Source organism: Budorcas taxicolor, chromosome 25, assembly GCF_023091745.1.
Source record: "Budorcas taxicolor isolate Tak-1 chromosome 25, Takin1.1, whole genome shotgun sequence".
NCBI classification, from domain to species: domain Eukaryota; kingdom Metazoa; phylum Chordata; class Mammalia; order Artiodactyla; family Bovidae; genus Budorcas; species Budorcas taxicolor.
The window spans coordinates 37,770,337-37,788,263 of record NC_068934.1 but is presented as its reverse complement, the minus strand read 5'-3'; the positions used below and the strand labels follow the sequence as shown (position 1 = coordinate 37,788,263).

Sequence of the window (17,927 nt, the reverse complement as noted above, 5' to 3'; positions counted from 1 at the left end):
GGGAAATAGATGGGGAAACAGTGGAGACAGTGTCAAACTTTATTTTGGGGGGCTCCAAAATCACCGCAGATGGTGATTGCAGCCATGAAATTAAAAGACGCTTACTCCTTGGAAGAAAAGTTATGACCAACCTAGATAGCATATTGGAAAACAGAGACATTACTTTGCCAACAAATGTCCGTCTAGTCAAGGCTATGGTTTTTCCAGTGGTCATGTATGGATGTGAGAGTTGGACTGTGAAGAAAGCTGAGTGCCGAAAAATTGATGCTTTTGAACTGTGGTGTTGGAGAAGACTCTTGAGAGTCCCTTGGACTGCAAGGAGATCCAACCAGTCCATTCTGAAGGAGATCAGCCCTGGGATTTCTTTGGAAGGAATGATGCTAAAGCTGAAAGTCCAGTACTTTGGCCATCTCATGAGAAGGGTTGACTCATTGGAAAAGACTCTGATGCTGGGAGGGATTGGGGGAAGGAGGAGAAGGGGATGACAGAGGACGAGATAGCTGGGTGGCCTCACCAACTTGATGGACATGAGTTTGCGTGAACTCTGGGAGTTGGTGATGGACAGGGAGGCCTGGCGTGCTGCGATTCATGGGGTCACAAAGAGTCGGCCATGGCTGAGCAACTGAACTGAACTGAACTGTGTCTTGATAACTTTGACTTTGCAGCATCTAACCGAGACCCCAGCACACAGGTCTTCCTGTAGGTTTGTTGGATATTAAGTATCTTGTGGATACATATGACGTTGCTGCCAATACTGAAACCATGCAATTGAAATACTGCTCTGCCCTAAATCTTTGAATCAGACTGACATCATAGGTGCCCCTGATCTCTGCCATTAGACCCACTACCTAAAGCCACTTGTATGTCCCTTGTCTGCCCCTGAAGTCGTCACACTGTCATTTGACCTCTTTTCCCGCTAGTAATCTTCTCTCCCAAGAGGACAGCAATGCATATCTCATGAAGTGGTAGGGAGGCCACATGAGATTATGAGTGTCTAGCATGGCCCCTAGCATCCATTTTTATGATATTCTTAGCAGTTTGGCAAGATTCTCCATGCTCTTAGATGTCCATCACTTCAGTTTGTTTCCCAAGCCAAGCCCCATGGAAGAGATTACAGTAGAATTCTCTATATTTTGAGGATTTTCATAGTCCATTTCCAAGGACCCTGATGGAGGTAAAGATTTTTGAAAGGTTTGTATTGTTATCAGATCCATTAATGCTTAAAGGGAACAATTAGGGCACGTCAGAGCGTATATCACTAGAAGCTCCTGGTCACCACTGCATGCCAGCAACTGAAGCTTCCCTGAGTAATTGAAGCCAGGAAAGAAGCATGAAGTGGCTTGGACTCCTTGGGCTGGTGTCCCTCTCAGAGTGCATAGTCATGTAAGTATGGGGACTGTAAGTGGCATTATATTCCTTTCTGAGATGCTTCTTTTCATCTGATTATTCTTTCACCCATCAGAGTTAGAAGGGAATGCAATCATCATGAGGGTCTTAAAGTTCAACTCCTATTTATTGATAAGTACCTTGCTAGAGGAACTGTGGGTGCATGGTTGCAGAACTCTTTGGGCCTCATCATGTCATGACCTATTGAACATGGAATTCCTTGCAATTGTTCAGTTCAGAACTGAAGAGGTAGTTGTGGTCCTAGGAACAGCAGTTTTCCGCAGGTTTTTCTAGACCTCTTCTCTGTTTTATCTCTACTTCAGTGTGTATATGTCTATGTCTGCATCTCTGTATCTCCCTCGCTTATGTTTCCATCTCTTTGGAAGTCTCTGTGAGTGCAGATCTCTGTGTATTGTTTTTCTTTTCTTTTAATTTTTCATTTTTGACTCTTCCTTGCTTCTCAAGCCTCTTAATCTCCCTAAATTGTTCCTTATCTCCTGGATTCTTCTTTCAACCACCTCTTCAGTTTTAACTTGGAGAAAAATTGGGAGAGCTATTTATATATGGTTTACATCTGACAAGCAGTGTGACCACAGCCAACTTACAAACTTCCTGCATTTCAAATTCCTCCCCTGTAAAAAAAGAATAAGAATCCCCCTTCTACCTCCCTACCTGAGCTTCTATGAGAAGGATACAGTGGGATGTCAACAGCAATGCTGCTGCTGCTGCTGCTGCTAAGTCACTTCAGTCGTGTCTGACTCTGTGCGACCCCATAGACAGCAACCCACCAGGCTCCCCCATCCCTGGGATTCTCCAGGCACGAACACTGGAGTGGGTTGCCATTTCCTTCTCCAGTGCATGAAAGTGAAAAGTGAAATGAAGTCGCTCAGTCGTATCCGACTCTTAGTGACCCCATGGACTGCAGCCCTCCAGGCTCCTCCATCCATGGGATTTTCCAGGCAAGAGGACTGGAGTGGGGTGCCATTGCTTTCCCCGAACAGCAACAGCAATGCTAATGGCTGTCATTGTTGAGACTTCCTATTTATCAGGTACATTATATCCATCACTTCACCTATCTCCAAAATATTCTATTTGGAGGGTAGGAATTATTACATTCCACCTTTTTAACAAGAAGGAAACTAAGACCCACACATGGTCATATGGCTTATCCAGGGTTACAGAACAGAACCTGTATTCAAATGTGTGTCTTTGCCATGGTACATGCATAAAATTCTGAAAATAAGGTGAGTCATAAAAGTGACTGGAAAATACACAGTGCCTTTACAATGACAATTATACGTTAACACTGACAGCTAATTGTTGATTCTCCTTTTTTTCTTTCCCCAAAGCTCACTGAAAGTATACCTCTAAGGAAAGTGAAGACAATGCAAGAAATACTCAGTGAAAAAAACTTGCTGAACAATTTTCTGGAGGAACATGCTTACAGACTGTCTCAGATTTCTACTCGTAATTCAAATATAACACCTGTACCCATGAGGAACTTCCTTGATGTGAGTGTGTTGGGAGGATGGCGGTCCACAGCATTCCCTGGTGGTCTAGGGCCTAGTACTGGGTCTCATCTGGAGGTGACAGGTCAGATGTTGGGGCTGGGGCTCCTGCAGAAGGCAGAGACACTGGGGAACAAGGACCCTATTCCTAGAGGAGAAGACACTCTTCTCCTCAACTCTCAATCTGTGGTGACTAAGCCCAGCATTACCAGGTGGCAGGTAAACATCCACTTCTGTGTCAAAGACGTGTCATTAGTTTGAGGGAGATTGTTCCTTCTGAACTAAGTGAGCCACTCAGTCACTGATGAAGGGTGAGTCATCTCTGATCAAAAGGTAAAGCAAACTGCAAAGCAATTGTGAATCCCCAGGCAGAGGAATTCAGCTTCAACAGATGCAATAATAGCAGTATGTGTGTAGTAAAATTATTCAGTAGAGTTCAGTTCAGTTCAGCCACTCAGTCGTGTCCGACTCTTTGTGACCCCATGAATCGCAGCACACTAAGCCTCCCTGTCCATCACTAACTACCGGATTTCACTCAGACTCACATCCATCGAGTCAGTGATGCCATCCAGCCATCTTATCCTCTATCATCCCCTTCTCCTCCTGCCCCCAATCCCTCCCAGCATCAGAGTCTTTTCCAATGAGTCAACCCTTCTCATGAGGTGGCCAAAGTACTGGAGTTTCAGCTTTAGCATCATTCCTTCCAAAGAAATCCCAGGGCTGATCTTCTTCAGAATGGACTGGTTGGATCTCCTTGCAGCCCAAGGGACTCTCAAGAGTCTTCTCCAACACCACAGTTCAAAAGCATCAGTTCTTCGGCACTCAGCTTTCTTCACAGTCCAACTCTCACATCCATACATGACCACTGGAAAAACCATAGCCTTGTAGTAGTGTTACTAAACCCCTAATCTGTGTAGGCCATAAGAATTTAACACTGTGGTTATTTTTATTAGATTTTTTTAAAAGACTCATTTTGACTTCAAGAATGCCCAGGCCAGCGTGAGAAACAGGCAAAAAGTAAATACATGTCAAATGAAAGGGTTACCTGTGTGGTGTTGATTGGAGTGGTCTGAGTTTAGAGGGAGTGGCTGGGATTGATCAAGGTGGACCTCCTGGGGAAGGAGGTGCTGAGGCTGGATTTGAAGAGGAGGCTAGAGAGCTCCTCAACTGAAGGTACTAGGACTTCCCTTGGGTTGAGTGTTTGAAGCTCTGGGCTTGCAATGCAGGGGGTCCTGCTTCAAAGCCTGGTCATAGGGCTAATATCCCATATGCTGCATAGCATAGGAAGAAAAACAAATGCAGGCACCTCTGAGATAAAGGCTGTGAGCTGTGCACTGGTTGGAAAGTGATCTCAAGAGACATGTGGCACCCAGAGGGAGGCAGCAGTGTGGGAATCGAAGGGAGCCAAGTCTGCACTAACCAACCCCCTTTGGGTCCCCACAGTTGTCCTATGTGGGTAACATCGTCATTGGAACACCCCCTCAGGAGTTTTGGGTCATCTTTGATACAGGCTTACCGGACTTGTGTGTGCCCTCTATCTCTTGCAGCAGTCCATCCCGTTATGAGTACAAGCATCTCCCAATCCATTCATCTATTACTGCCCTGACACCCCTTTCTCCGCCTTTGGCACCTGTCTGACCCTCATCTTGTGTCTGCAGATACACACAATGCCTTCAAATATTATGAGCTTTCCACCTCTCGGGATATGAACATGCCCTTCAGCATCATCTATGGAACTGGGATAATGAAGGGATTTCTCGCTTATGACACTATTCAGGTAATGGAAAGAGAAGCTGAGTCAGGACTGACTATGGAGTGACTGCTGCTTACAAAACAGTTGCAGGACAAGCTGGCAGAACCCATCCTTTCCTAACTCCCATAGATATTGGCCATCTTACTCACAGGATCCTATCCTTGGGGAGACAGTGCCAATGGTGACACACAAACTCCCAGATTAGCTAACCCAGAGAGTGCCTTGAGGTGTGGACTTACAGCTCCACTGCCCATGAGCAGCTCAATGTTCATTTTGATGGGAACAAGAAGAAGGGGGGAAATAGCACGCACTTTTATATTCTCTGACTGTTCCAGGCACTTTGATGGTAATAACTTGTTTAATCCTGCAACAACCCCACGCAGCAGGTACTTTGATAAACTCATGATACAGATGAGGAAACCGAGGTGCAGACAGCAAGGGCCTTGCTGAGGTCACATACGTGGTATGTGGTGGAGCTGGACTGGCTTGTCAGGACTGAAGCTGCTGTAAGATGTTTGGGGACAGGATAAAACTAATCTGGGGACCCTGGGGGCAGTCAAGCACTTCAGATATCCAAGCTGGGAAAGAAGGAAGCCAGAGATGTTGTGGGGCCTAATAAATGGTTTCTCACTTCAGGGGCCTTTGAGAGTCTAATAAAATCTTCGGCCTGCCTCCCCCAAATTACCTCAGGGGTTCCCCTCCCTCTTTTACTCTCTCTCTCTCTCATACACACTCACACAAAGACACACATATCCCCAAGGTGTATTTCCCACGAGGTAATTTCATAAGAACCCTGCCAGCAACATTGCGTAATTGGCTTCTGCCATCCTGTGCAGATGCAGAATCCAAAATACATTGCAATCAATTCAGTCTGTTTCTGTCATCAGTCATAGTGACGCCAATAGAAGGCTCTCCTGCTCTCTCCTCTTTTTGTCCTGAAGGGGGCACCGTTGGGTGCTGACCTGAGTCTCTTGGGTGCCCCACCTGGAAAGAAGGCTTGAGGCCAATTTGACAGAGGAGCAGATGTTTTAAAATCCACAGCCCCACACAAATGGAACCCTAATTTCCCTCCCACTTTGGTCTAACCATCTGAGGTCCATCATAGACATAGCTTAGCCTCAGTTCTTCTCTGAGGATCTAATGGCAATACACCTCAGCCTAGTCCCAGCCCCACTTCCTAAATCTTTGTGTGGGAATACTCTCTTCTCCACAGACTGGGGACCTTGTTAGCACTGACCAGCCATTTGGCCTAAGCTTGGAGTTAAACAAGTTTGATAATACACCTTTTGATGGCCTCCTGGGCTTGAACTACCCCTGCATGTCCGCCATAGGAGCCATCCCCATCTTTGACAACCTGAAGAAACAAGGTGCCATTTCTGAGCCTGTCTTTGCCTTCTACTTGAGCAAGTAAGTCTGAGCTGGACAAGTCCTCTCTCCAAATTAGCTGTAAGATGCTTTCCATTGCACAAAAATTATTGATCACTTGATACAGAAGTATCCTGAGAGATAATCTAACCCAAGATAACTATGGCCCCAGCCCTCACCTGGCTTCACCACTGGCTTTTATAAATAAAGTTTTATTGGAACACAACCGCGCTCCTGTGCTCAAAAGAAGCGGCTTTGTCTAGGGGTGAGGAAAGGGAAAGACCAATGGAAGGTGTCAGGATACAAGTTGGATGAAAAGACAACAGGATTTGCTGATGGATTTGATATGGAAGGAAGGAGAGGGATGGCAGAAATCTTTCCTTCCTCACTATCAGTTCACTGGGAACCAAACACCAGCTACCCAATTTTCAGGAGCCAGTGAAAAGTGAAAGTGTGGGAGCCATTGTTCATCAAGTATTGGAAATTTCAAGGCAGGGATAACAGAGGCGGCCAGCCCAGCTGATGTGGGGCCCTATAGATAGCACAGGTCATGGCCAATGAAGCCAATATGGGTGACCAGAAGCCACACTCTTAGTGCTTTCAGTCCTTGATTTTTCTGAAAAATGACAAGTTGGACAAGCAGAAGGCCAAAACCCTTCAGCATACCATCCTCTGAGGGTATATCTGAGCACTCAGGTCTCAGGAGGTCCAGGGTCTCTTCAGAAGCCTGGGTAGGTGGAGCCCAGCCAGGTGACTCAGCTTCTAACCTCTGTCCACTCATTAGCCAGTTACCAGCCTCCACCAGGTTCTCAAGCCCTCTTGGGCTTGATCTCTGCTTCTGTAAATAGGGAGTTTATTACGGCCTTGATGGGTGGACAAGCACAGCCCTAATAGTAATATTTACTGTCCTCCAAGGATCCCCGTCTTCATTCTCTCTACGGATGCAGGGTAAGTGGCTGTGTGGTGATGTTTGGTGGTGTGGACAAAGACTACTACCAGGAAGGACTCAACTGGGTACCATTGGACAAAATTGCTGACCGGCATATAAACATGGACCAGCAAGCCTCTCCCTCTGAGGGCTACCTCAAGTGATGCTCCCACATGTGACATCGACACAGGCAGACTCACAGACACACAGTCAACAGACATATACACCACCCACAATGACACATACAGACACAAGGCACACATAAACACACAAGCAGGCACATGTCAACACATCAGCAGGCACATAGAAACACATGCAGGCACAGATAAACATGCATAGCCAGGCAGAGACACACAAGCACACACAGAGAGCCACATAGGAGCACACACACAAATAAACACACAAACACAAAGATATACAAACCATCCGTGGATCCATAATCACTCCAGGCCTCCTGACCAGGGTCCTTCACAGGGTCCAGAGAGGCCTGTGCAGCTGGGGGAGCACTGCACCCCTGAGTGTGATGTGGGGAGCACGGTTAGGGGACCCTACAGTCTGGTGAAAAAAGGATTAGGGAGAATTTCCTCAGCCCAAACAGAGTTATGATAAGATGACCAACTGTCCAGGTTTACCCAGGACAGAGTAAGTTCTCATTACAGATCAATGTCAGTTTAAAAACAGGAAAAGTGCTGAACAAATGGGGAAAACTGGTCTCCTTAGGGAGAAGCTAGCCAGCAGTGGAGAGAGGTTGGCCACAGTATTGAGATCTGAAAGCAATTCATAATAAAAGACACCCCACATAACTATAGCTATCTACCCTGGGCACACAGCGCAGCAGGTGCTATAACTGAGAGAATCAGGAAGGTGGGATCCATGAATGACTTGAAAACAAGGGGAAATAATTGATGGGATTCTGTGTAGTATCCTCAGACAATGCTGACCTGTCCTCTGGAGGTCCCCTGGGCTCGTCAGTTATCACCTGGCCAGGGCCTCAGTGTCTGAGCTGGGTGAGTGAGCAGTGCGGGGAGACACCCTCTCCCAGGGCAGCCCGTCTCCCTCACCCCTATGAGAATCTGCTACCCCTGGGAACCTCCATCTTCACTGTGCGTTTGACCTGTTTTTGTTCTACACTGGATACAGTTCTCTTGATGGTCCTCATTCATTATTTTCACAGTCTTCATTCACACGTTCATCACACTAACATTGTGTATCCGCTGTGTGCCAGGCATTTTAGGGACGTGATGAGAATAAAACTTTCCCTCACATCTAAGAAAACAGATGTCCAAGAAATGACTCACACACACATAGTGAATTGTCACTTTGGTACATGCTAGACATGAGGAAGGGTCTACAGAAAGTGACCAAGACAAGAGACTGATATATACCATGGGAAAGACTTTCTTGAAACCATGACAATTCAGCTGGAATCTGGAAGATGAGAAGAAGTTAGCTAGTCAAAGGGGAGGAGGGTCTTTTATAAAGGAAGACCAACTTGTGTCAAGGTACAAAAGAGCCTGATGTAGTCAAGTACTGCATTCAAGGATGTCAAGGAAGGTGTCATGTCCAGAGCAAAGGAAAAGAGTCAGGGCAAGAGATGAAGGGCTGTTCAGGAAACAGTCAGGGAGAGGGCAGCTCTGGGGAGATTCAGAGAAACCTTGACACCTGCCCTGTCCTGATGTCTCAGCATCTCCATGAAAAGAAAGGTTATTGCTTGTTCTGGAGGATGTCATGTCATTGTGGACACTGGGACATCAGTGATCCTTGGCCCAACAAGACCGGTAAACAACATCCAGAAGCTAATCACACCAGCACAGGGTTCCGAAGTGAGGGGTCATACCACAGGATCACTCCCAGTCTCCCCACACAAGGATCTCCAGGGCCAACCACTCTCCTTCTCTCTCTAACAGCACTATGTTTCATGTTTTGCCATCAATACACTGCCCTCAATTCTCTTCACCATCAATGGCATCAACTACCCAATGCCAGCTTAAGCCTACATCCTCAAGGTGAGGGGACCTCACCCTGAGGGTTGGTTCTCAAATAGGAACTTGCAGGAACCCTTTCGCTGCTGCTGGGAGGAGGCCGCCCTCTGCAGACCATGTCACACCATTGCAGATGCTGCTGAGCCCCTGTGACTGGGCCAGAGCCTCCCACAAGACCAACCACTTGAGAGTAAAGGGTAGTCTGGGACACTGATCATTCTGAAATAAATGTGGAGACACCACCTGTTGCTGGCATGGTGGGAGTCACAAGCAGAGGGGAATACTCAGGTCCTCAGTCCTCAGAGAGCTTCAATCAATCAGAGCCCTCAGATACATGAACATGAAAAGTCAGCTCTAGCATTCCATGAAATATGCCATGTGACAAGGAGAATGGCTAGGGACAGTCCCAGTGTGCTGTCCCACCATAAAGTAACTGTCTCCCTTCACTTCTCAAAGTTTTCCTGGTTTGAATGATAAGTTCTTGGTTACCATAGTTCTTGGCTGCAACTGACCCCTTGCTAAGCCCAGTTCCCCCTCTGGGAGTTGGGGCATCAGTCCCCTCGGTGGGGAGGTTGGATGCTAAGGTGAATAAAGGGTGCACAGTGACTGCTCAGCCCCGGCACAGGGTGGAGGCTTCATGTCAGCTCCCAGTGGGAGTTCAGAGCAGGCTGATGGGCTCAAAGAAGGCTTTGAGAAAGAGAGGGAATTTCAGTAATTCTAACCCCACAGTTCATGGGGCTATAAGGAGACCTGTTTGCGTCTAGGCTAATTTACACTAAATTCCATGAAAATGGCATCCCAAGGTGCTCTTAAAGGGGACAGATTAGTGGTGATGAGGGCTATGGACCAACCGGTGGGAGTGGAGCACCAGAGTAAGTCACCCAACCTAGCCTGGAGTGGCCAAAGAGAGTGAGTATGGGTCCAAGGAGCCTCCCCAGAGGGCCTGAGCAAAGTCTTAAAGAATCCGTTGTGTGCACTACTATTAGTGTATTTAAGATGGCTAACCAACAACCAGCTCCTGAGGAGTACAGGGGACTCTGCTAAAGTTATGTGGCAGCCTGGATGGGGGCAGGGGGTTTCTTTGGGACAAGGATACATGGATACATATGACTGAGTCCCTTTACTGTCCACCTGAAATTCAAAATATTGTTAATTGGCTATACTCCAAAACAAAATTAGAAGCTTTAAAAAAAAAAAATAGGTTGTGCAGATGCAGGAGAAAAACAGGTATTCTCTGCAGTGAAGCAAGGAGCAGGAGTCAGAGGAAAGAAACAAAGTGTGAGGAGGACTATGGGACACTCTTCTTTTCTAAAAAAATGTATTGAAGTACGGCTGATCTTCAGTGTTGCATTAAGTTCTGTTGCACAGCAAAATGACTCAGTTACGGACATACAAAAATATATATTCTTTTTCTTATTCTTTTCATTACAATTCATCAATGAATATTGAATACAGCTCCTTGTGCTATACATTAGGACTTTGTTTTTTATCAGTCCTCGGTATATTTCTTTGCTTCTGATAATCCCAAATTCCCTAACCTCCCCTCCCCAACTCTCCTGCCATATGGCAACCACATATCTTTGACTTTTTCATTTTTGGATGAACCCTCACATCTGCAGCTGCTGAGAAAACCACTTGATACTTACCAAAAGAGGGAAATAAAACCAAAAAGTATGCTGGGTCTGGATATTGAGGGCAGCTGTAGGTAAGGGCTTCAGAGAAGGCAGTGGCACCCCACTCCAGTCCTCTTGCCTGGAAAATCCCATGGATGGAGGAGCCTGTTAAGCTGCAGTCCATGGGGTCTCTAAGAGTTGGACACAACTGAGCAACTTCACTTTCACTTTTCACTTTCATGCATTGGAGAAGGAAATGGCAACCCACTCCAGTGTTCGTGCCTGGAGATTCCCAGGGATGGGGGAGCCTGGTGGGCTGCCATCTATGGGGTCGCACAGAGTCGGACATGACTGAAGTGACTTAACAGCAGCAGCAGTAGGTAAGGACTCAGGCTTACTGGTGTGTGTCTCTGACTCCCCCAGGATTCTTGAGGCCACTGCTTTGGCACCTTTAAAGAGAACAGAGTGAGTACATCTACAGAGACCTGGATCCTGGGTGACATCTTCCTGAGGCTGTATTTCTCTGTTTATGATGGAGGAAATGACAGGACTGGCCTGGCTCCAGCAGTGTGACTGCTTGGACTGGCTCAGGAATCAATCAGGCCGCTCCTAACACACACTAGCTCACACTAGGGCACTCCTGCCCAGCGATGCTGGTGAACTGTGTTTGGTGCTCTGCAAACCCTATTCTCAGTAAAGAATAAAAAGTTTCACTCTTAATGGTGCTAAAACAAATGGGTGCCTCTGTTTGGGTCTGGGAGGTGCATAATAATCGGTGAGGATTTAGAACCAAGTCTGAACCACTAAGGAGAGGAGCCCAACTCCAACTGATTTCAATAACTGCAAGCTCTAAAGGTGCCCATGAAAAGCACAGAGGGAAATACAGTCAGTGTCTGTGGGCTCTTTGAATGGATCACGCTCTGTGCTTGTGAGATTGGAGTGGCCAGGGAAGGCCTGCCTAAGGGAGACACATTTGAGATGATGCTAAACATTGAGAAGAAGCCAGTAAAGCAAAAAGCTGGGAGAAGAACATTCTAGATGTGAGAAATAGTCACTGTAAAGGCCCAAGGTAACCAAGCTTAATGAATAGCTACTTTTCCAGTTCCAATATTGCTTTCATGCTTGGAATTTGGCCGCAGGTCACTAACCAGGACCTCATTACATACTTCACTTGTGAATTACCAGCAGTGAACCATCTCATGCTCCCCAGAAGGGAGACCCTGGTGCTGCCACAGGGCTGAGTCAGCCCTGGGCCCAGGGCTGTGTACACAAGCTGGTTATCACCAGCGGCATCAGGTTGCCAGGGGCATCACCAGTGACTCTGGCTATCTCTGTGTGCCTGTTCTCATGGGTGGAAACTCCAGGGAACTGATAGAGCCAAGAGAAAAACCTTAGCTCTTGTCCCGTCTTGCCCTGTGTGATCCCATGGCCAGCTGACTACACTGCACTCTGGGCAAAATCTCCTTCCTCTATTCCTTCTCCGAATTTGACTTGTGAATAACATCAGCACCAGATCCTGAAGTCTGGTGGCTTGAATTTAACTCACAACCAGCTGATACCCAGAGATGTCCAGCCTTGTCCTGAGTGTCTGTCCTTTTTCTCCAACCAGATCCATAAAGCAAAGTCCCCAAAGAACATGACTGGTTCACCCCCTCTCAAAGCATTCAAAGCTTCAAGATCTCTTTTGAGCATCAAAGAGGGAACAAGTACCTTGATTATAAGCTTGTCTCAATCCAAACCTCACTCAGGCAGGGGTTCCCTGAGGAAAGAGTAAGACACTGCATCTAAGTTCTCAGAGGGCCCAACATGGAATGCTCCTCACTGTGAATGCAGGTCCATGTGACCCAGTGTCTCATGGGTCTGTGTTGTGTAAATAAGGAGCAGAAGCTCTGGGCCTGCTGAGCTGGAAGTGAGTCAGGCACCATCTGCATGACTGCTTCCTGGGGACACTCCAGCTGGGGCTCCCCCACTGTGCCTGGAACCTCGCAGAACCTGCTGCTACAAGAAAGCAGGTCTTCTGATGGAATCGCAGCCAGACTTGAGGGACAATGGGAAAGGAACTTCCAGTCTGGTGCCTGCAGACCTCTGAGATCTGCCTAGCAGTAGATGCAATTGAGCTTTCTCTCATCTTTCCTTTTCTCTCATCTTTCCTTTTCTCTCATCGTTCCCTTTCTTTCATCTTTCCCTTCCTGAAGGTCTCCTAGCCTGGGAACCAGAAACTTACTTACCTGCAGCCTTAGAGTGAGTCATACACCCCAGGGTTCAGTTTCCCATGTCTTGGATGAGGGAGACTGGACTTGCCCCAGAACACGTGTTCCAGACTGAAGCTCAGCGTCAATCAGTGGACAAGTGGCTCAGAGGTACGTGTTGCCAAGGATGCTGAGGCTGCCTATAGTGGGCAGGGGGCCATGCCTGGTGATATCCATGGATCCTGGGCTCAGAACTGAGAGTGGAAGACCATTTAGCATACAGCTGCTGTGAGATGGAGGACCTTAGAGGCCTTGCCCACTGGAACTTACCACCATTTGGGTTCTGCAGGATAGGATCAGGTACCTAAAGGTCAGAAGTTACCAACTGGGAAGGTTGTAGTTTCCTCTGCAGAAACTCGATTTGTGATGATGAATTAACTCTCTAAAAGGAACTCTGGACACAAGACCCGCCAGGATGGTTAGAAAATTAGGAAGTATTTTAAATGCTTGGATGACCTGCCGTTTTGCTGCCCAGCTTGAGGTGATGCCCATAGTTATAGTGGAATCAAAGGGCCCCTGGGGGAAGCTGTCCCTCTTGCCGTGACTCATTAATAGTGAATACAGCTCTATCCCCTTTATGTCCAGACCAGGAATTGCAGCAAGAAGAACATGACCTCCAGCAAGGTTAACTAGAAGACTTGGGTGGATTTGGCCCTCTGGTTGGCACCATTCTTTTCCCAGTGCTTCTTCCTTCCTTCTTGGATCCTGAGCAATCTGCCCACATCTTGGTTCCTGAGTTATGAAGTCCTCCTCCCTTTCCTTCCAAATGTCCCCAGAGCCCCACTAGTGGCTCCTTCCATACCCAGGCCCTCTCCCTTACCTGCAGATGACACCATAGAAGAGAAAACCAGGGATGGGGCTGCCCAGTTCATTCTTTCTAAAAATGTCCCCATTCCTTCTACCTCCAGGCTCTGACCTGGCTCATTACAGTCTCCAGTTGGATGAACAAGCAAGTTAGCAGGGGGGCTGCAGATGGAGATGAGGGTGGGGTCCTTGGGTGTGGGGGGATGGTGATCAGATGACAGAAGAGCTGGACAGAGAGCAAAAGGGTCTCCAACCACTCAGTCTTTGGGGTGCCTGCCTGAATCTGTTTTTCTTGGGCCTCACAGGGTACCACTAAGACAGAGCCTTCAAAATGCACCTTTTGGAAACTTATTACAAAATGATGTCAAACATAACACAAATAAGAAGGAATAGTATCATGAACCCTGTATTTCAACATTCAGCATCAATAACTACAAAACTACCCTCTGAGTCCCATAGGTTGTCATAAAGCAGAGACTAGAAGTGCAAGTCAAGGTAGTGGACAATCGGGTTTCTGGTGAAGACAATCTTCTTGACTTGCCTCAGCTCTCTTTCTATGTTCTCATGTGTGGTCGGGGAGGAGATGGAGGAAGAGGCAAAATAAGAGAGAAACAGAGGGGAAGAATTTAATCTCATCATGAGGGCCCCACCATCAAAAACCCATATCAACTTAATTTCCTTCCAAAGACCCTACCTCCGAATACCATCACATCGGGAGTTAAGGATTCAACGTCTGAATTGCAGGGAACAAAATTCAATCTATGGCAGCTATGCAGATCTATTTTCAAATCAAGACAGAGCCTCTTTTAATTTCTATTTTCTTTTACTGTTTATTCATCTCTGCTGAAGTATTTTAAGGAAAAGTTACCATCTCACAAAATATAGTAACCACAATGTATTTTGCTCCAAATAAAATTAACATCTAATATCCAGTCCATGTTCAAATTTCCCTGATTCTCTAAAAACCAATGTCTTTTCACAGTTTATTGAAAGAATGTACTCATATGTTTCACTTTTAAGTTGTTCTCTTTTAAGACTAAATAACTGTCTCTCTCCCGATTTTAAAGCCATTCATTTGTTCAAAAACTGGGAGGAAGTGGCATGATTTGTCTTATAGAATGTCCCAAGTATTGGGTTAGAGCAGGGATCCACAACACTGGCACCAGGACCAATACCATTCCTTGGTCTATTGAGAACCAGGTTGCAGAGCAGGAGGTGAGCAGCAGGCCGGTGAGTGAGGCTTCATCTGTATTTACAGCTGCTCCCCATCGCTCTCCCATCACCCAGAGACAGGACAGTCTCGTTTTAGGAAAACAAGATCTGGGCTCCCACCGATTCTGCATTATGATGATCTGTATAATTATTTCATTACATGTCCCAGTGTAATAATAAAAGAAATAAAGTGCACAATAAGTGAAATATCCTTCAATCATCCCGAAATCATCTCCCTACAAATTTGTGTGAAAAAATTGTCTTCCAGGAAACTAGCCCCTTGTGACAAAAGGTGGGGGAGTGTAGGTTTAGAGGATTGCTTCTCTGTAGCTTTATCTGTGTTTTTCCCTGGAGACTGGCAGGTAGATCTATACTTGAGTTCAAATTTTTTTATTGGAATATTTCATATGCAGATATATATTTCTTATGGTGCTACTTAGAGTCTCACTATTTCTAGTTGCCTCACTTTGAGAGATGCTGAAATGCAGTGCATTCTGATGTTGCCAGCTTCATGCATCCATTATATACGCCCCTTTCTACCTTTCATTTATGGTTTCAGCATCCATTGATGACCTTTGCCCAGATCCATTGTTTCATGGGGATGCTGCAAAATTGTGCTTTCCTGTTTCTACCACTCCTTCTGTTTTAATTTCTGGAATTCTTCAATAAAAATAAGATTCTTTTAACTGTTTGTAGTTACATGGAATCTGCTACATACCAATAAAAAGGCGTAAATATTGATGACTATTTTCCTTTCTCAGCTCTCAGAATGGTGTTAGTGCCCTAGCAATCTGTCACAGTGACAAATGAGATGTTGTCTATTAGTGTTTTGAATTTCTGACTTTTTATAATTCAATTTGTTCTAGTTAATGGATGTAATGCTAAAATTATCCCAATTTTGGCTTCTTTATATGGATTCCTACACTTTCTGTCCAGCCCCCACTGGTCTTTGAAGTCCCTCAACTTTCTGGTTATTCAGGATTCCCAACATTATATTGTGAGTTTCTTCATCCAGTCCTGAAATCAGCCATCTGTTTAAGAATCCATGGATCCTCTGGTGGGAAATGCATTTAGAGGCTACATGTTAGACTTCAAGATAGTCATTGTTATCAAGCTGTCATTGCTTCTAAGCTTTTCAGTTGTCAGAGCAGGAAGTACAGACATTTTTTATTAAAAAAAAAAAAAAAGGAATGCAACTGATGGTACAAACTTATTCTTTCAACTCAAGTTTTAAGATTGCAGGGTTTTGCTTATGCTTCTTTATTTTATGTAAAACTCTTTTTTCTAACCACTGAAATTTTTACCTCAGAACAACATCAGCATTAATTACTGACTCACTTTAACCTGTAACAAACATATGATACTTTCACAATGACAGAAGCAATATCACCAACAATACGTGGTTGAATATAGTTTAGATTTCTTTGCATTTTTGCTTCTGTTTTTCTTTTTCTTTTGTTTTATATGGGACAGTAGTTTTGTCTGTCTTTGTCCTTAGAAGATATTCCACTCTGAATGTAGAGTCATAATCCTGAATTTTATAGGAACTCAAGCAACGTTTTGATATGTGAAGCTAGTCACCAACTTGTTACAATTAGACTTATTAGTCTTTGTTCTCAATTTTGACACACGTGATTATTTTTTGATTCTCTAACACATTTTTCTGGCTGCAAGTCAAAGTATGAAACAAGAAAAATCTCACTTCCCTGCTCCTCATCAATAAATTACATTTTAGAAGTTTTTGGCTAATTCTTTTACTGTTCATAAATGAAAATAGACATACATGTGTATCAGTTCAGTTCAGTTAAGTCACTCAGTCGTGTCCGACTCTTTGCGACCCCATGAATCGCAGCACGCCAGGCCTCCCTGTCCATCACCAACTCCTGGAGTTCACTCAGATTCACGTCCATCGAGTCAGTGAAGCCATCCAGCCATCTCATCCTCTGTCTTCCCCTTCTCCTCCTGCCCCTAATCCCTCCCAGCATCAAAGTCTTTTCCAATGAGTCAACTCTTCACATGAGGTGGCCAAAGTACTGGAGTTTCATTCCTTCCAAAGAAATCCCAGGGTTGATCTCCTTCAGAATAGACTGGTTGGATCTTCTTGCAGTCCAAGGGACCCTCAAGAGTCTTCTCCAACACCACAGTTCAAAAGCATCAATTCTTCGGCACTCAGCTTTCTTCACAGTCCAACTATCACATCCATACATGACCACTGGAAAAACCATAGCCTTGACTAGACAGACCTTAGTCGGCAAAGTAATGCGTCTGCTTTTGAAAATGTGTATAAGAAGCAACAAACTCTAATAACTTTTTTGGACCCTCTTTTTTAAAAAATACACAGTTGACAATATCACCCATTCCACTACTTCTTCATCCACATTATACCCCGGTGTTGGGATGCCCTGTGCCTAATTGTAGATTCCCCCATGGATGGTCATTTCAGGTATGTTGCTGATATTTTAAAAACAATGTGCAGTAGATAGCTTGTGCATATGGCTTTTTATATTTTCACCAGTGTGTCATTGGGTAGATCCCTAGGTATAGAATTGCTGAGCTAAAGAGAAAATGTGTGTGTCATTGTTAGATGCTCTCATATTCCCTCTTTAGAGACTGAACCACCAAAACTGGATTCAAACAATTTGCAAAAATGAGGGTTAAGACATTGTGCCCCATCTATACACACCTGGTGTCCAGACCAGGCCCCTGTTGTTGTATCCAAGGGACAGGCCAGGATAGATCTCATGCAGGAATAGGCCCTGGGAGTCCTGGAAGAGCAGGAAACACTATCGTCTTTCCTTTGGCTGCAGTAACAGTTTAACAGATAGCCCTGTTCATCTCAGTCTGGGTTGGAGCCCTGCGTGGTTTTCTTTGCCTTCTTTGATTGATAAGACACTTCAAAATTATTTTTTCTGTGTTTTGTTCGGCAGTCAAATTTTTTCATGGCATGGACCCTACTGGAGACTTACATCAGACATATATCCATTTATCAGCAAATTGTCATTATTAAGGTCATTGATTGATATGTCCCTGGTGATCTTTCTTTGTAAATGGAAAACTAACATGTTTAATATACATTCAGTCTCATTTAAATCAACCAACTTGAATTAAATTCCTCTCTGTCCCCACT

General features: G+C 45.3%; 1 pseudogene; it reads left to right on the top strand.

The window, feature by feature from the left end:
• The first annotated feature begins 1,330 nt into the window (after positions 1 to 1,330).
• On the top strand, positions 1,331 to 11,108 carry LOC128069197 (pregnancy-associated glycoprotein 1-like; annotated as a pseudogene).
• The last annotated feature ends 6,819 nt before the right edge of the window (positions 11,109 to 17,927 follow it).